We start from the raw sequence: 17,004 nt of genomic DNA, 5'->3' as shown, positions 1-17,004 counted from the left end.
TTATATGTAATTCAGAAGGTGTGGACGTTGACACTCTCTCAGAAAGGAAAGCAGGACATATCGCAGAGGGAGAAGGAAGTGGCAGATGACATATTAGCTTTTCTGCAAGATGAGTCAGTGGAATGTGTAGTGTCGTATTCTAGTAGTGTAAATGCAGGGCTTACGATCCACGTAGCCATTTATAACAGGACCTAGGATCGCTCGGCTAAGTTAAGCTAAGCTAACCTCTAAACTTAGTTACGTTACACGAAGCTAACCTCTCACCCAGGCTAAGTTAAACTAAGCTAACCACACACCCAGGCGGGGCCTAATCTCACCCCTTGGCAGAGGCTTAACGTCACATTTTAGCTAAGAGTAAGGGCCTAACCTCACACCCTGGCTACGAGTAGGGGTCTAACCTGACACTCTACTTAAGAGCAGGGGCCTCTCACCTAGCTCTGAGTAGGGACCTAGCCTCACACTTTGTTTAAAAGTAGGGGCCCAACCTCACAATTTGGTTAAGAGTAAGGGCTTAACTTCACACTTTGCAGGGGCCCAATCTCACACTTTAGAGCGTTAACTGCATATCTCAGCGGGGCTTAACCTTAAACCTTGATTAAGTTTGGGAGCTTAACCTCACAGCTCGGCGGGGCTTAACCTCACAATCTGGCTAAGAGCGGGGCCCAAACCTAACACTCTGGCTAACCTAGCTAAGAGTGTAAGCTTAACCTCACGCTAACCACAATGGCTGCTCTTCCTTACAGCAGGTTTCCCTTCCCGACATACGTCTGGGATGACGTTAGGCCATTAGATTTGAGTGTAGGCTTAACCTAACCGTCTGCCCTTCTTAACAGCAGGTCATACTTCCCGACATAAGTCTGGCTTTAGAGCTGAGTGTAACTTTACACTAGGTAACAGTGTGAGGTTAACCTTTCCGGTTACACTTCCATACACCAGGCTGCCTTTCCTTACACCAGGTTGCCCTCCACTACCCTGTCTTATAGTTTTGGGGCAACAATGACGTTTTGAGTTAAAACGTAGGTTGGGGGTGAAAACTAAAAAGTGTTATATTCTTAGGCACACAACTGGTCATCACCTATTAACAGAGTATATCTATAAACTAACACATAGCGGGATGACAGACTCACAACAGACTCTAGGAGCGCTGGCGTTCTGAGCCCGAACTGGCGGGTTCGATCTCCGATTTTAAGCCGATGGTTGTAGAAAATTGATATTTTGCTTAAAATGTATTAAAAAATAACCCCCATGATATAGATCAACTCACCCAAGACAGTCTTTTCTAAAGTTTTGGGGTAAAAATTATTTTATCGTTAAAAAGGAGTTGGAGCATGCTGCACCTTAAGTGACTCTTACAGTGAAATATAGGTTGGGGTGAAAAACCTAAACAATTCAATATTTCCTAAACTGTTATTTCCGGAAGACTGATTATTAGCTAAAAATTTATCGAAAATTATCCTCTAGCATCTCATATAAATCAACATAACCTTGACTGAAGTTTTGGAGCGACGTCAAAAGGGTGTTGGAGCATACATGAAATGACGTTTAGAGTAACAAAATAAGTTCGTGGTGAAAACAACCCATAAATTAAAAATTTAATATCTCCTCAAGCGTTTGTTATAGGAAATTGAATTTCAGCTTAAAATTTATGAGAAATTATTCTCTAAATAATGATATAAATCAATTCATGCTCGAATATTTCTTTCTAATAATTTGGAGCCTAAATGAAAAATTGAATTTTTAAAAGTGTTGGGGCTTACTTTAAAACACGTTTAGAGTAAAATCCTGGAATTAAGTTTTGAACCAGAAAATGAATAACGAACAAAGTAACTGAATTGCAGATGGAAAATATGGTTGATTAATAAAATATTAATATGATAAAAACATTTATAATTACGAGCGTCAAGTATCACTTGCACCTCACCTGATCTACTCTACCTGATCTAATTGATCTACAAGGTAATAAAGTCTATACATGAGACTAACTGCTAGTTCGTATGGGCGTAATTTAATAGCAGCTCTTAGTGATATTTACTTGCCTGCAGACGGTTCAGGTGCTAGATTTCTAGGTCCAATCATTGCTCAGTAAGCTTCTAAAGTTGAAGTGCGTATACGGAAACTATTTAAAAAAATACATTGAACAGACAAAACAAATTTTTAATTACTTGAAAAGTGAAATTTAATACGATACAGACAATAATAATTAGCTCTTCACTAGCTCTTTTCCTGATCGATTGAGGATCACCCCCTTTTGTCCCGAGGATGACATTCTTTTGGTTGAGGAATAACTTGTCTCAAGGATGACGTGCTTCTGGATGAGGATCACCTGCTTTTGTCTCGAGGATGACGTGCTTCGGGCTGAGGATCGCCTTGTCTCAAGGATAAAATGCTTCTGACTGGAGATCGACTTGTCTCAAGGATGACATGCTCCTGGCTGAGGATAACCTTTTTTCGACGGTGACATGCTTCTGGCTGAGGATCACCTTGCCTGGAGGAAGACATACTTCTGCCTGAGGATCACCTTGTCCCGAGGGTTACATGCTCCTTGCGGAGGATCACGTCGTCCCGAGGATGACACGCTCCGGGCTGAGGATCACCTTGTCTGGAGGATGATATGCTTCTCGCTGAGGATCTCCTTGTCTTAAGAATGACATGCTATTGACTGAAGATAGCGTAGTGTCGAGAATAACATGCTTTTGACTGAGGATCGCTTGTCCAGAGGATGACAGGCTCCTGGGTGAACATCACTTTGTCCCGAGGATGACATGCTCCTTGCTGAGGATCACCTGGTCCGGAGGGTGATTTGCTTCTGGCCGAGGATCGCCTTGTCTCGAGGATGACATGCTATTTACTGAGGATCGCATTGTCTCGAGAATGACATGCTATTGACTGAGGATCGCCTAATATCGAGGATGACATGATGCTCCTGGCTGAGGATCACCTTTCCTGGAGGATGATATGCTTCTAGATGAGGATCGCCTTGTCTCGAGAATGACATGCTTCTGGCAGAGAAACCCTTCTCCCGAGGATGACATGCTCCTGGCTGGGGATCTCCTTATCTGCAAGATGACATGATTCTGGCTGAGGATCATCTGATATTTCTCGAGGATGACATGCTTCTCCCTGAGGATCACATTGTCTCGAGGATGACACGCTTCTGGATGATGATCGCCTAGACTCGAAGGTGACATGCATCTGGCGGAAGACCGCCTTATTTGTCTCGAGGATTACATGCTTCGCCCTGAGAATCACTTTGTCTGAAATATGACATTCTGTCTGAGGATCATCATGTCTCGAGAATGACATGCTTCTGGCTGAGGATCACCTTTTCTCGAGGATGACATGCTTCTCCCTGCGAATCACATTGTCTCAAGGATGACATTCTGGCTGAGGATAACATTGTCTCGAGGATGACATGCTCCTTTCTGGGGATCTCGTTGTCCCGAGGATGACATGCTTCTGCCTGACGTTCGCCTTGTCGATAGGATGACATGGTTCTGACTAACGATTACCTTCTATGTATTGACCGTGATTTGCGTCTGGCTCAGGATCACTTGTGTCGAGGATGACATGCATCTGGCTGAGAATTTCCATATCTCGAGGATGACATGCTTTGGTCTGAGGATCACCTGCTTTTGCCTCGAGGATTACATGCTTCTATCTGAATAACACCTTATCTTGAGGATGACAAGCTTCTGACTGAGGATCACCACTCACCTCGTTGATGAAAAACGTCTGGTCGAGGATCACGCTGTCTCTAAAATTACATGCCTCCGGCTGAGGATCACTTTATCCCGAGGATGACATTCTTCTTTCTGAGGAATATCTAGTCTCGAGGATGACATGCATCTAGCTCGAGAACGCATTGTCTCGAGAATGACATGTTTTTGACTGAGGATCAACTTGTCCAGAGGATGAATTGCTCCTGGCTGAGGATCACTTTGTCCAGAGGATGACATGCCCCTCGCTGAGGATCACCTTGTCTGGAGGATGATATGCTTCTAGCTGAGGATCGCATTCTCTCTAGAATGACATGCTTTTGACTGTAGATCGCCTTGTCCAAAGGATGACATGCTTTTGACTGAGGATCGCCTTGTCTCGAGAATGACATGCTTCTGGCCTATGATAAACTTTCCTCAAGGATGACATGCTTCTGGCTGAGGATCGCTTTGTCCCGAGGACGCCATGCTTCTAGCTGACTACCACTTTGTCTGGAGGATGACATGCTCCTGGCTGAGGATCACCTTGTCTCGTTGATGATGGACTTCTGACTGAGTGTCACCTTGTCTCGAGGATGAGGTGCTTCTGCCTGAGGATCAACTTGTCTCGAGGACGACATGCTTCTGTCTTAGGATCACTTTTCTAGAGGATATCATGCTTCTGATTGAGGATCACCTTGTCTCGAGGACGACATGCACCTGGCTGAGGACCACCTGCTTTTGTTTCTAGGATGAAAAACTTTTGGCTGAGGATCTTCTTCTTTGTAACGCGAACGGCATGCTTCTGGCTGAGCATCAAATCGTCTTGAGGAAGACATGCTTGTGGCATGAGCATCAAATTGTCTTGAGGATGACATGCTCGTGGCTGGGAATCTCCTTCAATTGTCTCGAAGATGATATATTTCTGTCTGAGGATCACCTCGTCTCGAGGATGACATGATCCTCGCTGAGGATCAACTTTCCTACGGTATGACACGCTTCTGCCTGACGATCGTCTTGTCCCTAGGATGACAATGTTCTGGCTGATTACGTTCCTTGTATTGACCGTGACTTGCGTCTATCTGAGGGTCACTTGTGTCGAGGATGACATGCGTCTGGCTGAGAATCTCCATGTCTCGAGGATGACATGCTTTTTTCTGAGGATCACCTGTTTTTACCTCGAGGATTACAAGCTTCTGGTTGAGGATCACCTTGTCTCGAGGATGACAAGCTTCTGACTGAGGATCACCTCACCTCGTTGATGAAAACTTCTGGCCGAGGATCACCTTGTCTCGAAGATTACATGCTTCTGGCTGATGATCACTTTCTCTCGTGGATTATATGCTTCTGGCTGAGGCTCAGCATGTCTCGGGGATTACATGCTTCTGGCTGAGGATCAGCATGTCTCGGGGATTACATGCTTCTGGCTGAGGATCAGCATGTCTCGGGGATTACATGCTTCTGGCTGAGACTCAGCATGTCTCGGGGATTACATGCTTCTGGCTGAGGATCAGCATGTCTCGGGGATTACATGCTTCTGGCTGAGGCTCAGCATGTCTCGGGGATTACATGCTTCTGGCTGAGGATCACCTTGTCTCGAGGATTACACACTTCTGCCCCAGGATCACTTACGTAGGGTATGACGTGCTTCTGCCTGACAATCGCCGTGTCCCTATGATTTCATGGTTCTGGCTGATGTTCTCCTTCATTGTATTGACAGTGACTTAGGTCTGGCTGTGGATCACCATGTCTAGAGAATGACATTCTTCTGGCTGAGTATCACCTTTTCTCGAGTATGACATGATTTCAACTGAGGATCGCCGTGTCCCTAGGATGACATGGTTCTGGCTGATGTTCGCCTTCTTTGTATTGACCTGACATGCGTCTGGGTGAGTAGCACCTTGTCTCGAGGATGACATGCTCAATCTGAGGACCACTTGCTTTTGTCTCAAGAATGACATGCTTCACGCTGATGATCACTTTTCTTTTTCTCGAGGATGGCATGCTTCTGGCTGAGGATCACATGTTTTGTCTACAAGATGAAATGCTTCTGGCTGAGGATCACCTGATTTGGTGTCGAGTATGACATGCCTTTTGCTGAGGATCACATGCTTTGTCTCGATAATTACGTGCTTCTGGCTGATAATCACCTGATTTGGTGTCGAGGATGACATGCTTTTGGCTGAGGATCACATCCTTTGTATCGATTATTACATGCTTCTGGCTGAGGATCACATGATTTCGTGTCGAGGATGACATGCTTCTGGCTGAGGGTCAACTTGTCTCGAGGATGACGTATTTATAACTGAAGATATCCCTGCCTCGAGGATGACATGCTTCTGGCTGAAGGTCAACGAGTCTTGAGGATGGACTGCTTATGTCTGAAGATGACATTGTCTCAAGGATGACATGTTTCTGGCTGAAGATAATCTTGTCTTGTGGATGGCATGCTTCTAGCTGAGGATCACCTTGTCTCAAGAATGACATGCTCCGGGCTGAGGATCAGCTTGTCCCGAGGACGAGATGCTTCTGCCTGAAGATCACCTTTCTCAAGGACGACAAGCTCCCGGCTGAGGATCAAGCTTTCTCGAGGATGACATGCTCTGCGTGAAGATAATATTGTCTCGTGGATGACGTGCTTCTGGCTTAGGATAGCCTTGTCTCAAGGATGTCATGCTCCCGGCTGAGGATCACCTTGTCTCGAGGATGACATGCTTCGGTCTGAGGATCACCTTGCCCTGAGGAAGAAATGCTTCTGCTTGAAGATAAACTTGTCTCGTGGATGACATATTTCTGGCTGAAGATAACCTTGTCTCGAAGATGACATGCTTCTGGTTGAGTATAACTTCTGCTCGAGGATAACAGGATTTCGACTGAGGATCGCCTTGTCCCGAAGATGGCTTGCTTCTCTCTGAGCATCACCTGCTTTTGTCTCGAGGATTACATGCTTGTGGCTGAGGACCACCCTGCCTCGGGGATGGCATGCTTGTGACTGAGGGTCAACTTGTCTCTAGTATGACATGTTCCTGGCTGAGGAAAACCTTGTCTGGAGGATGATATGCTTCTATCTGAGGATCGCCTTGTCCCTAGGATGACATGGTTTTGGCTGGTGTTCGCCTTCCTGGTATTGAACGTGACTTGCGTCTGGCTGAGGATCACCTTGTCTCGAAGATGACATGCTTCAGGCCGAGGCTCAGATTGTCTCGAGCTTGACATTCTTCTCACGGAGATCAACTTGTCAGGAGGATGGCATGCTTTTGACTGAGGATCACCTTGTCCCGAGGATGACATTCTTCTGGCTGAAGATTACCTTGTCTCGAATATGACATGCTTCTGGCTGAAGATAACCTTGTCTCGAAGACGACGTGCTTCTGGCTTAGGATAGCCTTGTCCCAAGGATGTCATGCTCGCGGCTGAGGATCACCTTGTCCCGAGGATGACATGCTTCTGGCTGAAGATAATCTTGTCCCGTTGATGACATGCCCATGACTGAGGATAACCTTGTCTCAAGGAAGACATCCTTCTGGCTGAAGATGACCATGTCTCGAGGATGACATACTTCCGACTGAGTGTCACCTTGTCTCGAGTATGTCATGATTCTGCTTGAGGATCACTTTGTCTCGTGGATGATATGCTTCTGGCTAACGATCACTTTTATCGAGGATTACATGCTTCTGGTTGAGGATCACCTTTCCTCGAGGAAGACATGCTCCTGACCGAGGATCACCTGCTTTTGTCTCGAGGATGAAAAGCTTTTGGATGAGGATCTCTTTCTTTGTCCCGAGGATGGCATGATCCTGGCTGAGCATCAAAGTGTCTTCATAATGACATGCTTGTGGCTGATCATCAAATTGTCTTCAAGATGACAGGCTTGTGGCTGGGAATCTCCTTCCTTTGTCTCGAAGATGATATATTTCTTACTGATGATCATCCTATCTCGAGGATGATATCTCGTGGCTCAGGAATACCTTTCGTTGGGTATGACATGATTCTGCCGGACGATCGCCTCGTCCCTAGGATGACATGGTTCTTGCTGATGATTGCCTTCTTTATATTGGCCGTAAATTGCGTCTGGGTGAGAATCACCCTGTCTCGAGGGTGACATGCTTGTGGCTGACAATCTCCTTGTCTCGAGGATGACATGCTTTTGTCTGAGGATCACCTGCATTTATCTCGAGGATTACATGCTTCTGGCTGCGGATCACCTAGTCTCGAAGATTACATGCTTCTGGCTGAGTATCACATTGCGTCGAGGGTTACATGCTTCTGTCTGAGGATCACCTCACCTCGTTGATGAAAAGCTTCTCGCTGAGGATCACCATGTCTCGAGGAATACATGCGTCTGGCTGAGGATGACAAAGTCTCGAAGATTACATGCTTCTGACTGTGTATCACCTTGCGTCGAGGGTTACATGCTTCAGCCTGAGGATCACCTCACCTCGTTGATCGAAAAGCTTCTCGCTGAGGATCACCTTGCCTCGGGGATGACGTGCTTTTGGTTGAGGTTTGCCTATTCCCCAGGATGAGATGCTTTTGACTGAGGATCGCTTTGTCCGGAAGATGACAAAGTTCTGGCTGAGGATCAACTTGTCTCGAGGGTGACATGCTCATTGATGAGGATAACCTTACCTGGGGTATGAAATGCTTCTGCCTGACGATCGCCGTGTCCCTAGGATGATATGGTTCGGTCTGATGTTAACCTTCATTGTATTGACCGTGACTTGCGTCTGGCTGTGGATCAGCCTGTCTCGAGGATGACATGCTTCTGGCTGATTAACGCCTTTTCTCGAGGATGACATGATTTCAACTGAGGATCGCCTTGTCCCGAAGGTGACATGCTTCTCTCTGAGGATCGCCTGCTTTTGTCTCGAGGATTACATGCTTTTGGCTGAGGATCACTTTTTCTCGGGGATTGCGTGCTTGTGGCTGAGGATCACCTTGCCTCGTGGAAGGCGTGCTTGTGACTGAGGATCAACTGGCCTCCAGGATGACATGCTCCTGTTTGAGGAGTATGACATGTTTCTTCTTGCCGATCGCCGTGTTCCTAGGATGACATGGTTCTGGCTGATGTTCGCCTTCTTTGTATTGACCGTGATTTGCGTCTGGCTGATGATCACCTTGTCTCGAGAATGACATTCTTCTCACTGAGGATCGCCTTGTCCAGAGGATTTCATCCACATGGCTTAGGATCGCCTTGTCTCGGAAATGAAATGCTTTTGACTGAGGGTCGCATTGTCTTCAGAATAACATGCTTTTGACTGAGGATCGCCTTGTCCGGAGGATGACATGCTCCTGGCGGAGTATCACAATGTTCCGTGGATGTCGTGCTCCTGGCTGAGAACCGCCTTTTCTGGAGGGTGATATGCTTCCAGCTGAGGTTCACCTTGTCTCGAGAATGACATGTTTTTGACTGAAGATTACATTGTCTCGAGAATGACAGGTTTCGACTGAGGTTCACCATGTCCAGAGGATGACTTGCTCCTTGCTGAGGATCACCTTGTCCAGAGGATGACTTGGTCCTGGCTGAGGATCACCTTATCCCGAGGATGACATGCCCCGGCGGAGTATCACCATGTTCGGTGGATGACATGCTCCTTGCTGAGGATCGCCTTTTCTGGAGAATGATATGCTTCCAGTTGAGGATCGCCTTGTCTCGAGAATAACATGCCCATTACTAAGTATCGCCTTGTCCAGAGGATTTCATGCACATGACTGAGGATCGCCTTGTCTCGGGAATGGCATGCTTTTGACTGAGGGTCGCATTTTCTCGAGAATAACATGCTTTTGACTGAGGATCGCCTTGTCCAGACGATGGCATGCTCCGGGCTGAGGTTCACCGTATGCCGAGGATGACATACATTTGACAGAGGATCGCCTTGTCCAGAGCATGACATGCTCCTGGCAGAAGATTACCTTATCCAGATGATGTCATGCTCCTAGCTGAGGATTGCCTTGTCTCGAGAAGGACATGCTATTGACTGAGGATCGACTTGTCTCGAGAATAACATGATTTTTTCTGTGGATCGCCTCGTTCAAAGCATGACATGCTCCTGGCGGAGGATCACCTTGTCCATAGGATGTCATGCTCCTGGCTGAGGATCGCCTTACCTGAAGAATGACATGCTTTTGTCTGAGGATCGCTTTGTCTCGACTATAACCTCTTTTTGTCTGAGAATCACTTTGTCCAGAGGCTGACTTGTTCCGAGGATGAGATGCTTTTCAATGAGGATCAATTGTCTCGAGGATGACATGCTTTTGACTGAGGGTCACCTTGTCCAGAATAAGACTTTCTCCTGGCTGAGGATCACCTTGTCCAGAGGATGACATGCTCCTGATGAGCATCGCATTTTCTCGAGAATGACATGCTTTTGACTGAGGACCGCCTTACCTGAAGAATGACATGCTTCTCACTTAGAATCGTCTTGTCTCGAGAATATCATCCTTTCGACTGAGTATCGCCTTGTCCAGCGGATGACTTTCTCTTGGCTAAGGATCACTTTGTTCCGAGGATGACATACCCCTGGTGAGGATCAGCTTGTTCCGAGGATAAACTGCTCCTGGCTGAGGAAAACCTTGTCTGGAGGATGATATGCTTCTATCTGAGGATCGCCTTGTCCCTAGGATGACATGGTTTTGGCTGGTGTTCGCCTTCCTGGTATTGAACGTGACTTGCGTCTGGCTGAGGATCACCTTGTCTCGAAGATGACATGCTTCAGGCCGAGGCTCAGCTTGTCTCGAGGTTGACATTCTTCTCACGGAGATCAACTTGTCAGGAGGATGGCATGCTTTTGACTGAGGATCACCTTGTCCCGAGGATGACATTCTTCTGGCTGAAGATTACCTTGTCTCGAATATGACATGCTTCTGGCTGAAGATAACCTTGTCTCGAAGACGACGTGCTTCTGGCTTAGGATAGCCTTGTCCCAAGGATGTCATGCTCCCGGCTGAGGATCACCTTGTCCCGCGGAAGTCATCATTCTGGCTGAAGATAACCTTGTCCCGTGGATGATATGCCCATGACTGAGGATAACCTGCTTTTGTCTCGAGGATAAAAAGCTTTTGGATGAGGATCTCCTTCTTTGTCACGTGAATGGCATGATCCTGGCTGAGCATCAAAGTGTCTTGAGGATAACAAGCTTGTGGCTGAGCATCAAATTGTCTTGAGAATGACATGCTTGTGGTTGGGAATCTCCTTCCTTTGTCTCGAAGATGATATATTTCTGACTGATGATCATCTTGTCTCGAGGATGACACCTCTTGGCTAAGGAACACCTTTCGTTGGGTATGACATGATTCTGCCGGAGGATTGCACTGTCCCTAGGATGACAAGGTTCTTGCTGATGATTGCCTTCTTTATATTGGCCGTGAGTTGCGTCTGGGTGAGAATCACCCTGTCTCGAGGGTGACATGCTTGTGGCTGACAATCCCGTTGTTTCGAGGATGACATGAGTAGTATTATACAGGGATTCGGCCGCCACCTCCACCTCGGGCTCTCGGGCGAGGCCTCCACCTCCCGCGGGAAATTTGAATTTTGGCGGGAAATTTAATTTTGGCGCGAGATTTGAATTTGTAAACAAAGCCACGTACTTTTTGACAGCTGTCATCGACAACAACGCTTCGCTAACCTCACTCCTGCCATCTTGACTGGAATAAACCTCCTTGGTACCAACTTAACCTCACTAGCGCGAGATATGAATTTGTAAACAAATCCACGTGTTTTTTTGACAGCCACGTGCTTTTTGACAGACAACAACGCATCTCTAACCTCACTGCTGCCATCTTAACGGGCCTAAACCTCAGTGGTACCAACTTAACCGCACTAGCGCGAGATTTGAATTTGTAAACAAATGCACGTGCTTTTTGACAGACAACAACGCATCGCTAACCTCAGTACTGCCATCTTGACGGGCCTAAACCTCAGTGGTACCAACATAACCTAACTAGCGCGAGATTTGAATCGGTAAACAAATCCACGTGCTTTTTTGACAGCTGTCATCCGCCATCTTTAAACCACAGAGCACTGTGCTGCCCTCTTTACCGCAGTAGCTGCAAATTCGTCACCTGTCATCCGCAGTGCTGCCATCTTAACGGGCGTAAACCTTAGTGCTACCAACATAACCACACTAGCGCGAGATTTGAATCGGTAAACATATCCACGTGCTTTTTGACAGCTGTCACCCGCCATCTTTAATCCATAGAGCACAGTGCTGCCCTCTTTAGCTACTTACCTTTGAAATGTGGTGGCGGATAATTTGAAAAATGCTTATTGACAGCAGCCATCCTTAATCCAGAGAGCGCCGTGCTGCCCTCTTTATTCAGATACCATTGAAGTGTGGTGGCAGGCAATTCCACGTGACAGCAGCCATCCTTAATCCTCTTTGTGGCGGTTGCAAATTCCACGTGCTCTTGTCATCCGCCATCTTGCATTACAAACCTCACTGCTCCACTCTTTAGCTAGATACCTCTGAAATGTGGTGGCGGCAATTTGGAAAATTCTATGTGCCACGCGCTTTTTGACAGCTGTCATCCGCCATCTTTAATCAATAGAGCACCGGGCGAGTTGGCGTTGAGGCGCGCGGCAGTGAGCTTGCATCCTGCTAGATAGGGGGTTCGAATCCCACTGTCGGCAGCCCTGAAGATGGTTTTCCGTGGTTTCCCATTTTCACACCAGGCAAATGCTGGGGCTGTACCTTAATTAAGGCCACGGCCGCTTGCTTTAAACTCCTAGGCCATTCCTATCCCATCGTCGCCGTAAGACCTATCTGTGTCGGTGCGACGTAAAGCCCGTAGCAAAAAAAATAATCAATAGAGCACTGTGCTGTTATCATGCGGGCAATTTCGTCAGCTGTCATCCACCATCTTTAATCCACAGAGCACCGTGCTGCCCTCTTTATGACATGTAGTAGCGGGCAATTTGAAAAGTTCTGTTAGCTGTCATCCGCCATCTTTAATCAAGAGAGCACCGTGCTGCCATCTTTAGCTAGATACCTTTAAAATGTGGTGGCGGCAAATTGAAAAATTCCACGTGCTCTTGTTTAGTAAACAAACTCACGCGCTCTTTGTCAGCTGTCATCCCCCATCTTACATCGCAAACCTCAGTGCTACACTATTTAGGTACATACCTTTGAAATATGGTGGCGGATAATTTAAGAAGAAAAATTCTACATCAGCCATCTCTCGACGCTAATTGCACAAGATGGTGGCTATACATGACTCCTTAAAGGTGCTTATGCAAGATGGCCGCCATACGTAGGTTCTTATGAGACTCCCTTGGAATGCTTGCGCAAGATGACGGTTATACAAGGCTCCTTATGAGACGCCCTAGGGATGCTTGCGCAAGATGGCGGTTGCTCTTATGGGGCGGCTTAAGGGTCCTTTGCACAAGAAGGCTAGAGATGCCTAAAGGATGCTTGCGCAAGATGGCAACTATACACGACTCCTTATGAGACTCCTTAAGGGTGCTTGCGCAAGATGGCTGCTGCTCTTATGAAGAAAGCTAGCTTAGAGGCTAACGTGTCATGCTAGTTCGATTCATTAAACTTGGGGCTTAAATGCAAAATGTTAAATATCTCGAAAACGCTGCATCGTAGAGCAAAACGGACAAAATGTTTCTGCCCAATACCTCGGTTCGCAGTATGAGGAACATGATAGCATAAGAAAGACACAGTCTAATGATGAGATCAACGGTTCGGTTCCTACTTAGGCCTCTTGGGATTAGCTCTGTTTCAGCTTGTAATGAAGCAGGTCTTCGTAACATGATCATGTCTAGCTATGGTAGAGAGTATAACGTGCCGTGCAGGTTCGATTCATTAAATTTGGGGCTAAAATGCAAAATGTTAAATATCTCGAAAACGGTGCATCGTAGAGCAAAACGTGCAAACTTTTTCTACCTAATACTTCGGTTTGCAGTATCAGGAACATAAGAAAAACATAGTCTAATGATGAGATCGACGGTTCGATTCCTACTTAGGCCCTTTGGCATTGGCAACTATCTATTTCTACAAGATGGCGGCTATACATAGCTTCTTATGAGACAGCTTTAAGAGCGCTTGCACAAGATGGCTGCTGCTTTCTTGAGACGCTCTAGGGGTGCTTGCGCGGGGTAGCAGTGTCAAGACGATGACTATACACAGCTCCTTATGATACGGCCTAGAGGTGCTCACACAAGATGGTGGCTGTTCTGATGAAGAAAGCTAGCTTTGCATCGTGCAGGTATTTTTACAGCAACAAACCTCATACCTTTGAAATGTGGTGGCGGGCAATTTAAAAAATTCGACGTGCTTTTTTATCACAGCAGCTAACTTTAGACAATAGCGGCTATACATAAGCTGTTAAGGCTTCCTATTATGTCAAGGCATAGTTCTCTCGAACAACTTTAAACCTGCATCGGAATAGCTAGAGTAAGCACGTGTTGCAGTGATGACGTCATTAAGCATGTTAAGACTTGCAAATCACAAAAGAAACGTAACAAGACTAGAATCGAACACTGCACTCTATGCCGTGAACTTTATCATGTGATCGGAACATTGATTGAAGTGTTTAGAACAATAAATAAGTGATCAAGACTAAAATAGAACACTGTACTCGATACAACATGTGTTTAGAACATGTCAGGGGATACATTTGTTCTAAGAAGATTAGATTACCGCACATTCCTTGTAGGGCTAATAGGCTAAAGGGCTAATGGGCAAAAGGCCTAATGGGCAAAAGGGCAAAAGAGCAAAAGTGCTAATGGGCAAAAGGGCTAAAGGGCCTGGGTGCCTCTCCTCTCTTTATACGGGCTTGAGACCGGCTGTACAACTAGAGGCGGAGTTAACACCCTAAGGAAGGGAGAATGTTGGGAAATAATCTATACGAATATAGCTACTCGATCGGCTATATACTACAGATGGATGACTTAGGTGAGGGTAAGCGCTTACTTAATAATACCTACACGACGTAATTCTTGCTCTATTTCAAAAATATCTTCTTTGTACTGTGTGTAACCAGCATCATGATAGGCTCTTAGCAGTTGTAAACGTTTTACGAGTACGTTGGGGTCTTTACAGTATCTTATATCTACATAGGGTAACAGAGGCTTGTTGTGAACTTTGAGTCTATATGCAGACAGTTGATGTGTAGGGACTTGTTTTGATGTAATTTGTGCTTCATCAGTAGCGTTTTTAGGTACAAACTTAACTTGTTTCGATAGCGATTCAGCGTTGAAATTTCCTTCTTCTTTACCTTGCATCTCTTCTTCAGATGTTTGCACTGCGACAGAACGTGTAGTAGGCTTAAGAAATGAAGTAAAATCATCAAGCTGTAATAGCAATGAAACATTAAGATTTTCTTCTTCTTCTACTTTCCCTTTACTACTGTTTTGATCAACATCATTATCCTTATTATAATCATGATCTTGCCTCTCTTTATCTTGAAGTTTGTGCTTAGTAACAGAACTTGTAGCAGGCCTGGACAACAAGGGAGAATTAAAATCTCTCGCAGAGGTGTACTTTTTAAACGTAAATCAGTGTTCGCTTCAATATGGTTGAGCTCTTTGTATTTTGTTCCCGATGAAGCAACATAACACGCGGCTTCATGACGTTGAGCGTCGTATGCGTTCTTGAACTCTCTTCTACAATGTTTGCATTGAAAAATTGTCCTACATGATATCTCATGACGTCTCTTGTGATAGCTTCGGGAAAATGCTTTTCCACACTCTTCGCAAATATACCTAGAAATAGGTTTTTCCATGACGGACTTTTATCTTCTGCTAACAGATTCTTCTTTAAATCTACTTCACTTTTTTTACTCTCTACTTCGATGATGCGAACAGCTTAGCGATTAACAGTAAACTAACACAAAAGCGTATTTCCAAGGTAGCAACAGTAAGGTTTAAGCTCATCAAGATGGCAAGAGTATGGTTAGCAATGTTCTATTGTTGGATTTCAAATTCCGCACTATAACATGCATAAGGTGGCAGCCTTGAGGTTTACCGCGGTCAAGATGGCAGCAGTGAGGTTAGCGACGCTCTATCGCCCTTCAAAGTGAGGTTAGGGTCCGTCATGAAGACAGCTGTCAAAAAAGCACGTGGCTTTGTTTACTAAACAAGAGCACTTGGCTGTGACATCGCGGTCACGTGGTACGCTGTATCAGCATGCAATGTTCCATGTCTACACCTACGTAGTTAACATTCTGCAATGTTCACAAGATTTTTACACATAACTATTCTTTGTGCTTTACGTTCATGCACATGGGTTAGGGATACACAAAAGCGATTGCTATATGCTCTAGCGGAAGAAGCCTAGTACGATAGTCGATGCATGTAAAATCGATAGGTTATGCTAAGATAGCAGCACACTTACACGATTTTAGCACAATCTAGTGGAAAAAGTTTAGTATGATAGTCGTTTAATGCAAAATCATTACGTAATGTGTACACGCTTTGAAACAAGGCTATTCTTTGTACTTTAAGTTCATGCGTACAGGTTATGCTAAGATAGCAGCACAATCTAGCGCAAGAAGTTTAGTACGATATTTGATGCATGCAAAATCGATAGGTGATGTGTACACGCTTTAAAACATGGTTATTTTTCGTACTTTAAGTTCATGCGTATACAGTAGGCTAAGATAGCAGCACAGTCTAGCGTAAGAAGTTTAGTACGAGAGTCGATGAATGCAAAATCGATAGATGATGTGTACACGTTTTGAAACATAGCTATTCTTTGTACTTTAAGTTCATGCGACTTAGTTATGCTAAGATAGCAGCTCAATCTACCTGAGGAAGTTTAGTACGACAGTCGATGCACGCATCATTGATAGTTGATGTGTACACGCTTTGAAACATGACTGTGCTTTGTACTTTAAGTTCATGCGTACAGGTTAAGCTAAGATAGCAGCACAATCTAGCGCAAGAAATTTAGTACGATATTTGTTGCATGGAAAATCGATAGGTGATGTGTACACGCTTTGAAACATAGCTATTCTTTGGACTTTAAATTCATGCGCATAGGTTATGCTAAGATAGCAGCATAATCTAGCGGAAGAAGATTTAGTACAAGAGTCGATGCATGCAAAATCGATAGGTGATGTGTATACGCTTTGAAACATGGCTATTCTTTGTACTTTAAGTTGATGTGTATAAGTTATGCTAAGATAGCAGCACAACCTAGTGGAAGAAGTTTAGTACGATATTTGTTGCATGCAAAGTCGATAGGCAATGTGTACACGCTTTGAAACATGACTATTCTTTGTACTTTAAGGTCATGCGTATAGGTTATGCTAAGATAGCAGCACAATCTAGAGGAAGAAGTTTAGTACGCGAGTCGATGCA

Source organism: Anabrus simplex, chromosome 2, assembly GCF_040414725.1.
Source record: "Anabrus simplex isolate iqAnaSimp1 chromosome 2, ASM4041472v1, whole genome shotgun sequence".
Lineage (NCBI taxonomy): Eukaryota > Metazoa > Arthropoda > Insecta > Orthoptera > Tettigoniidae > Anabrus > Anabrus simplex.
Note: the sequence above shows the minus strand (reverse complement) of the source record.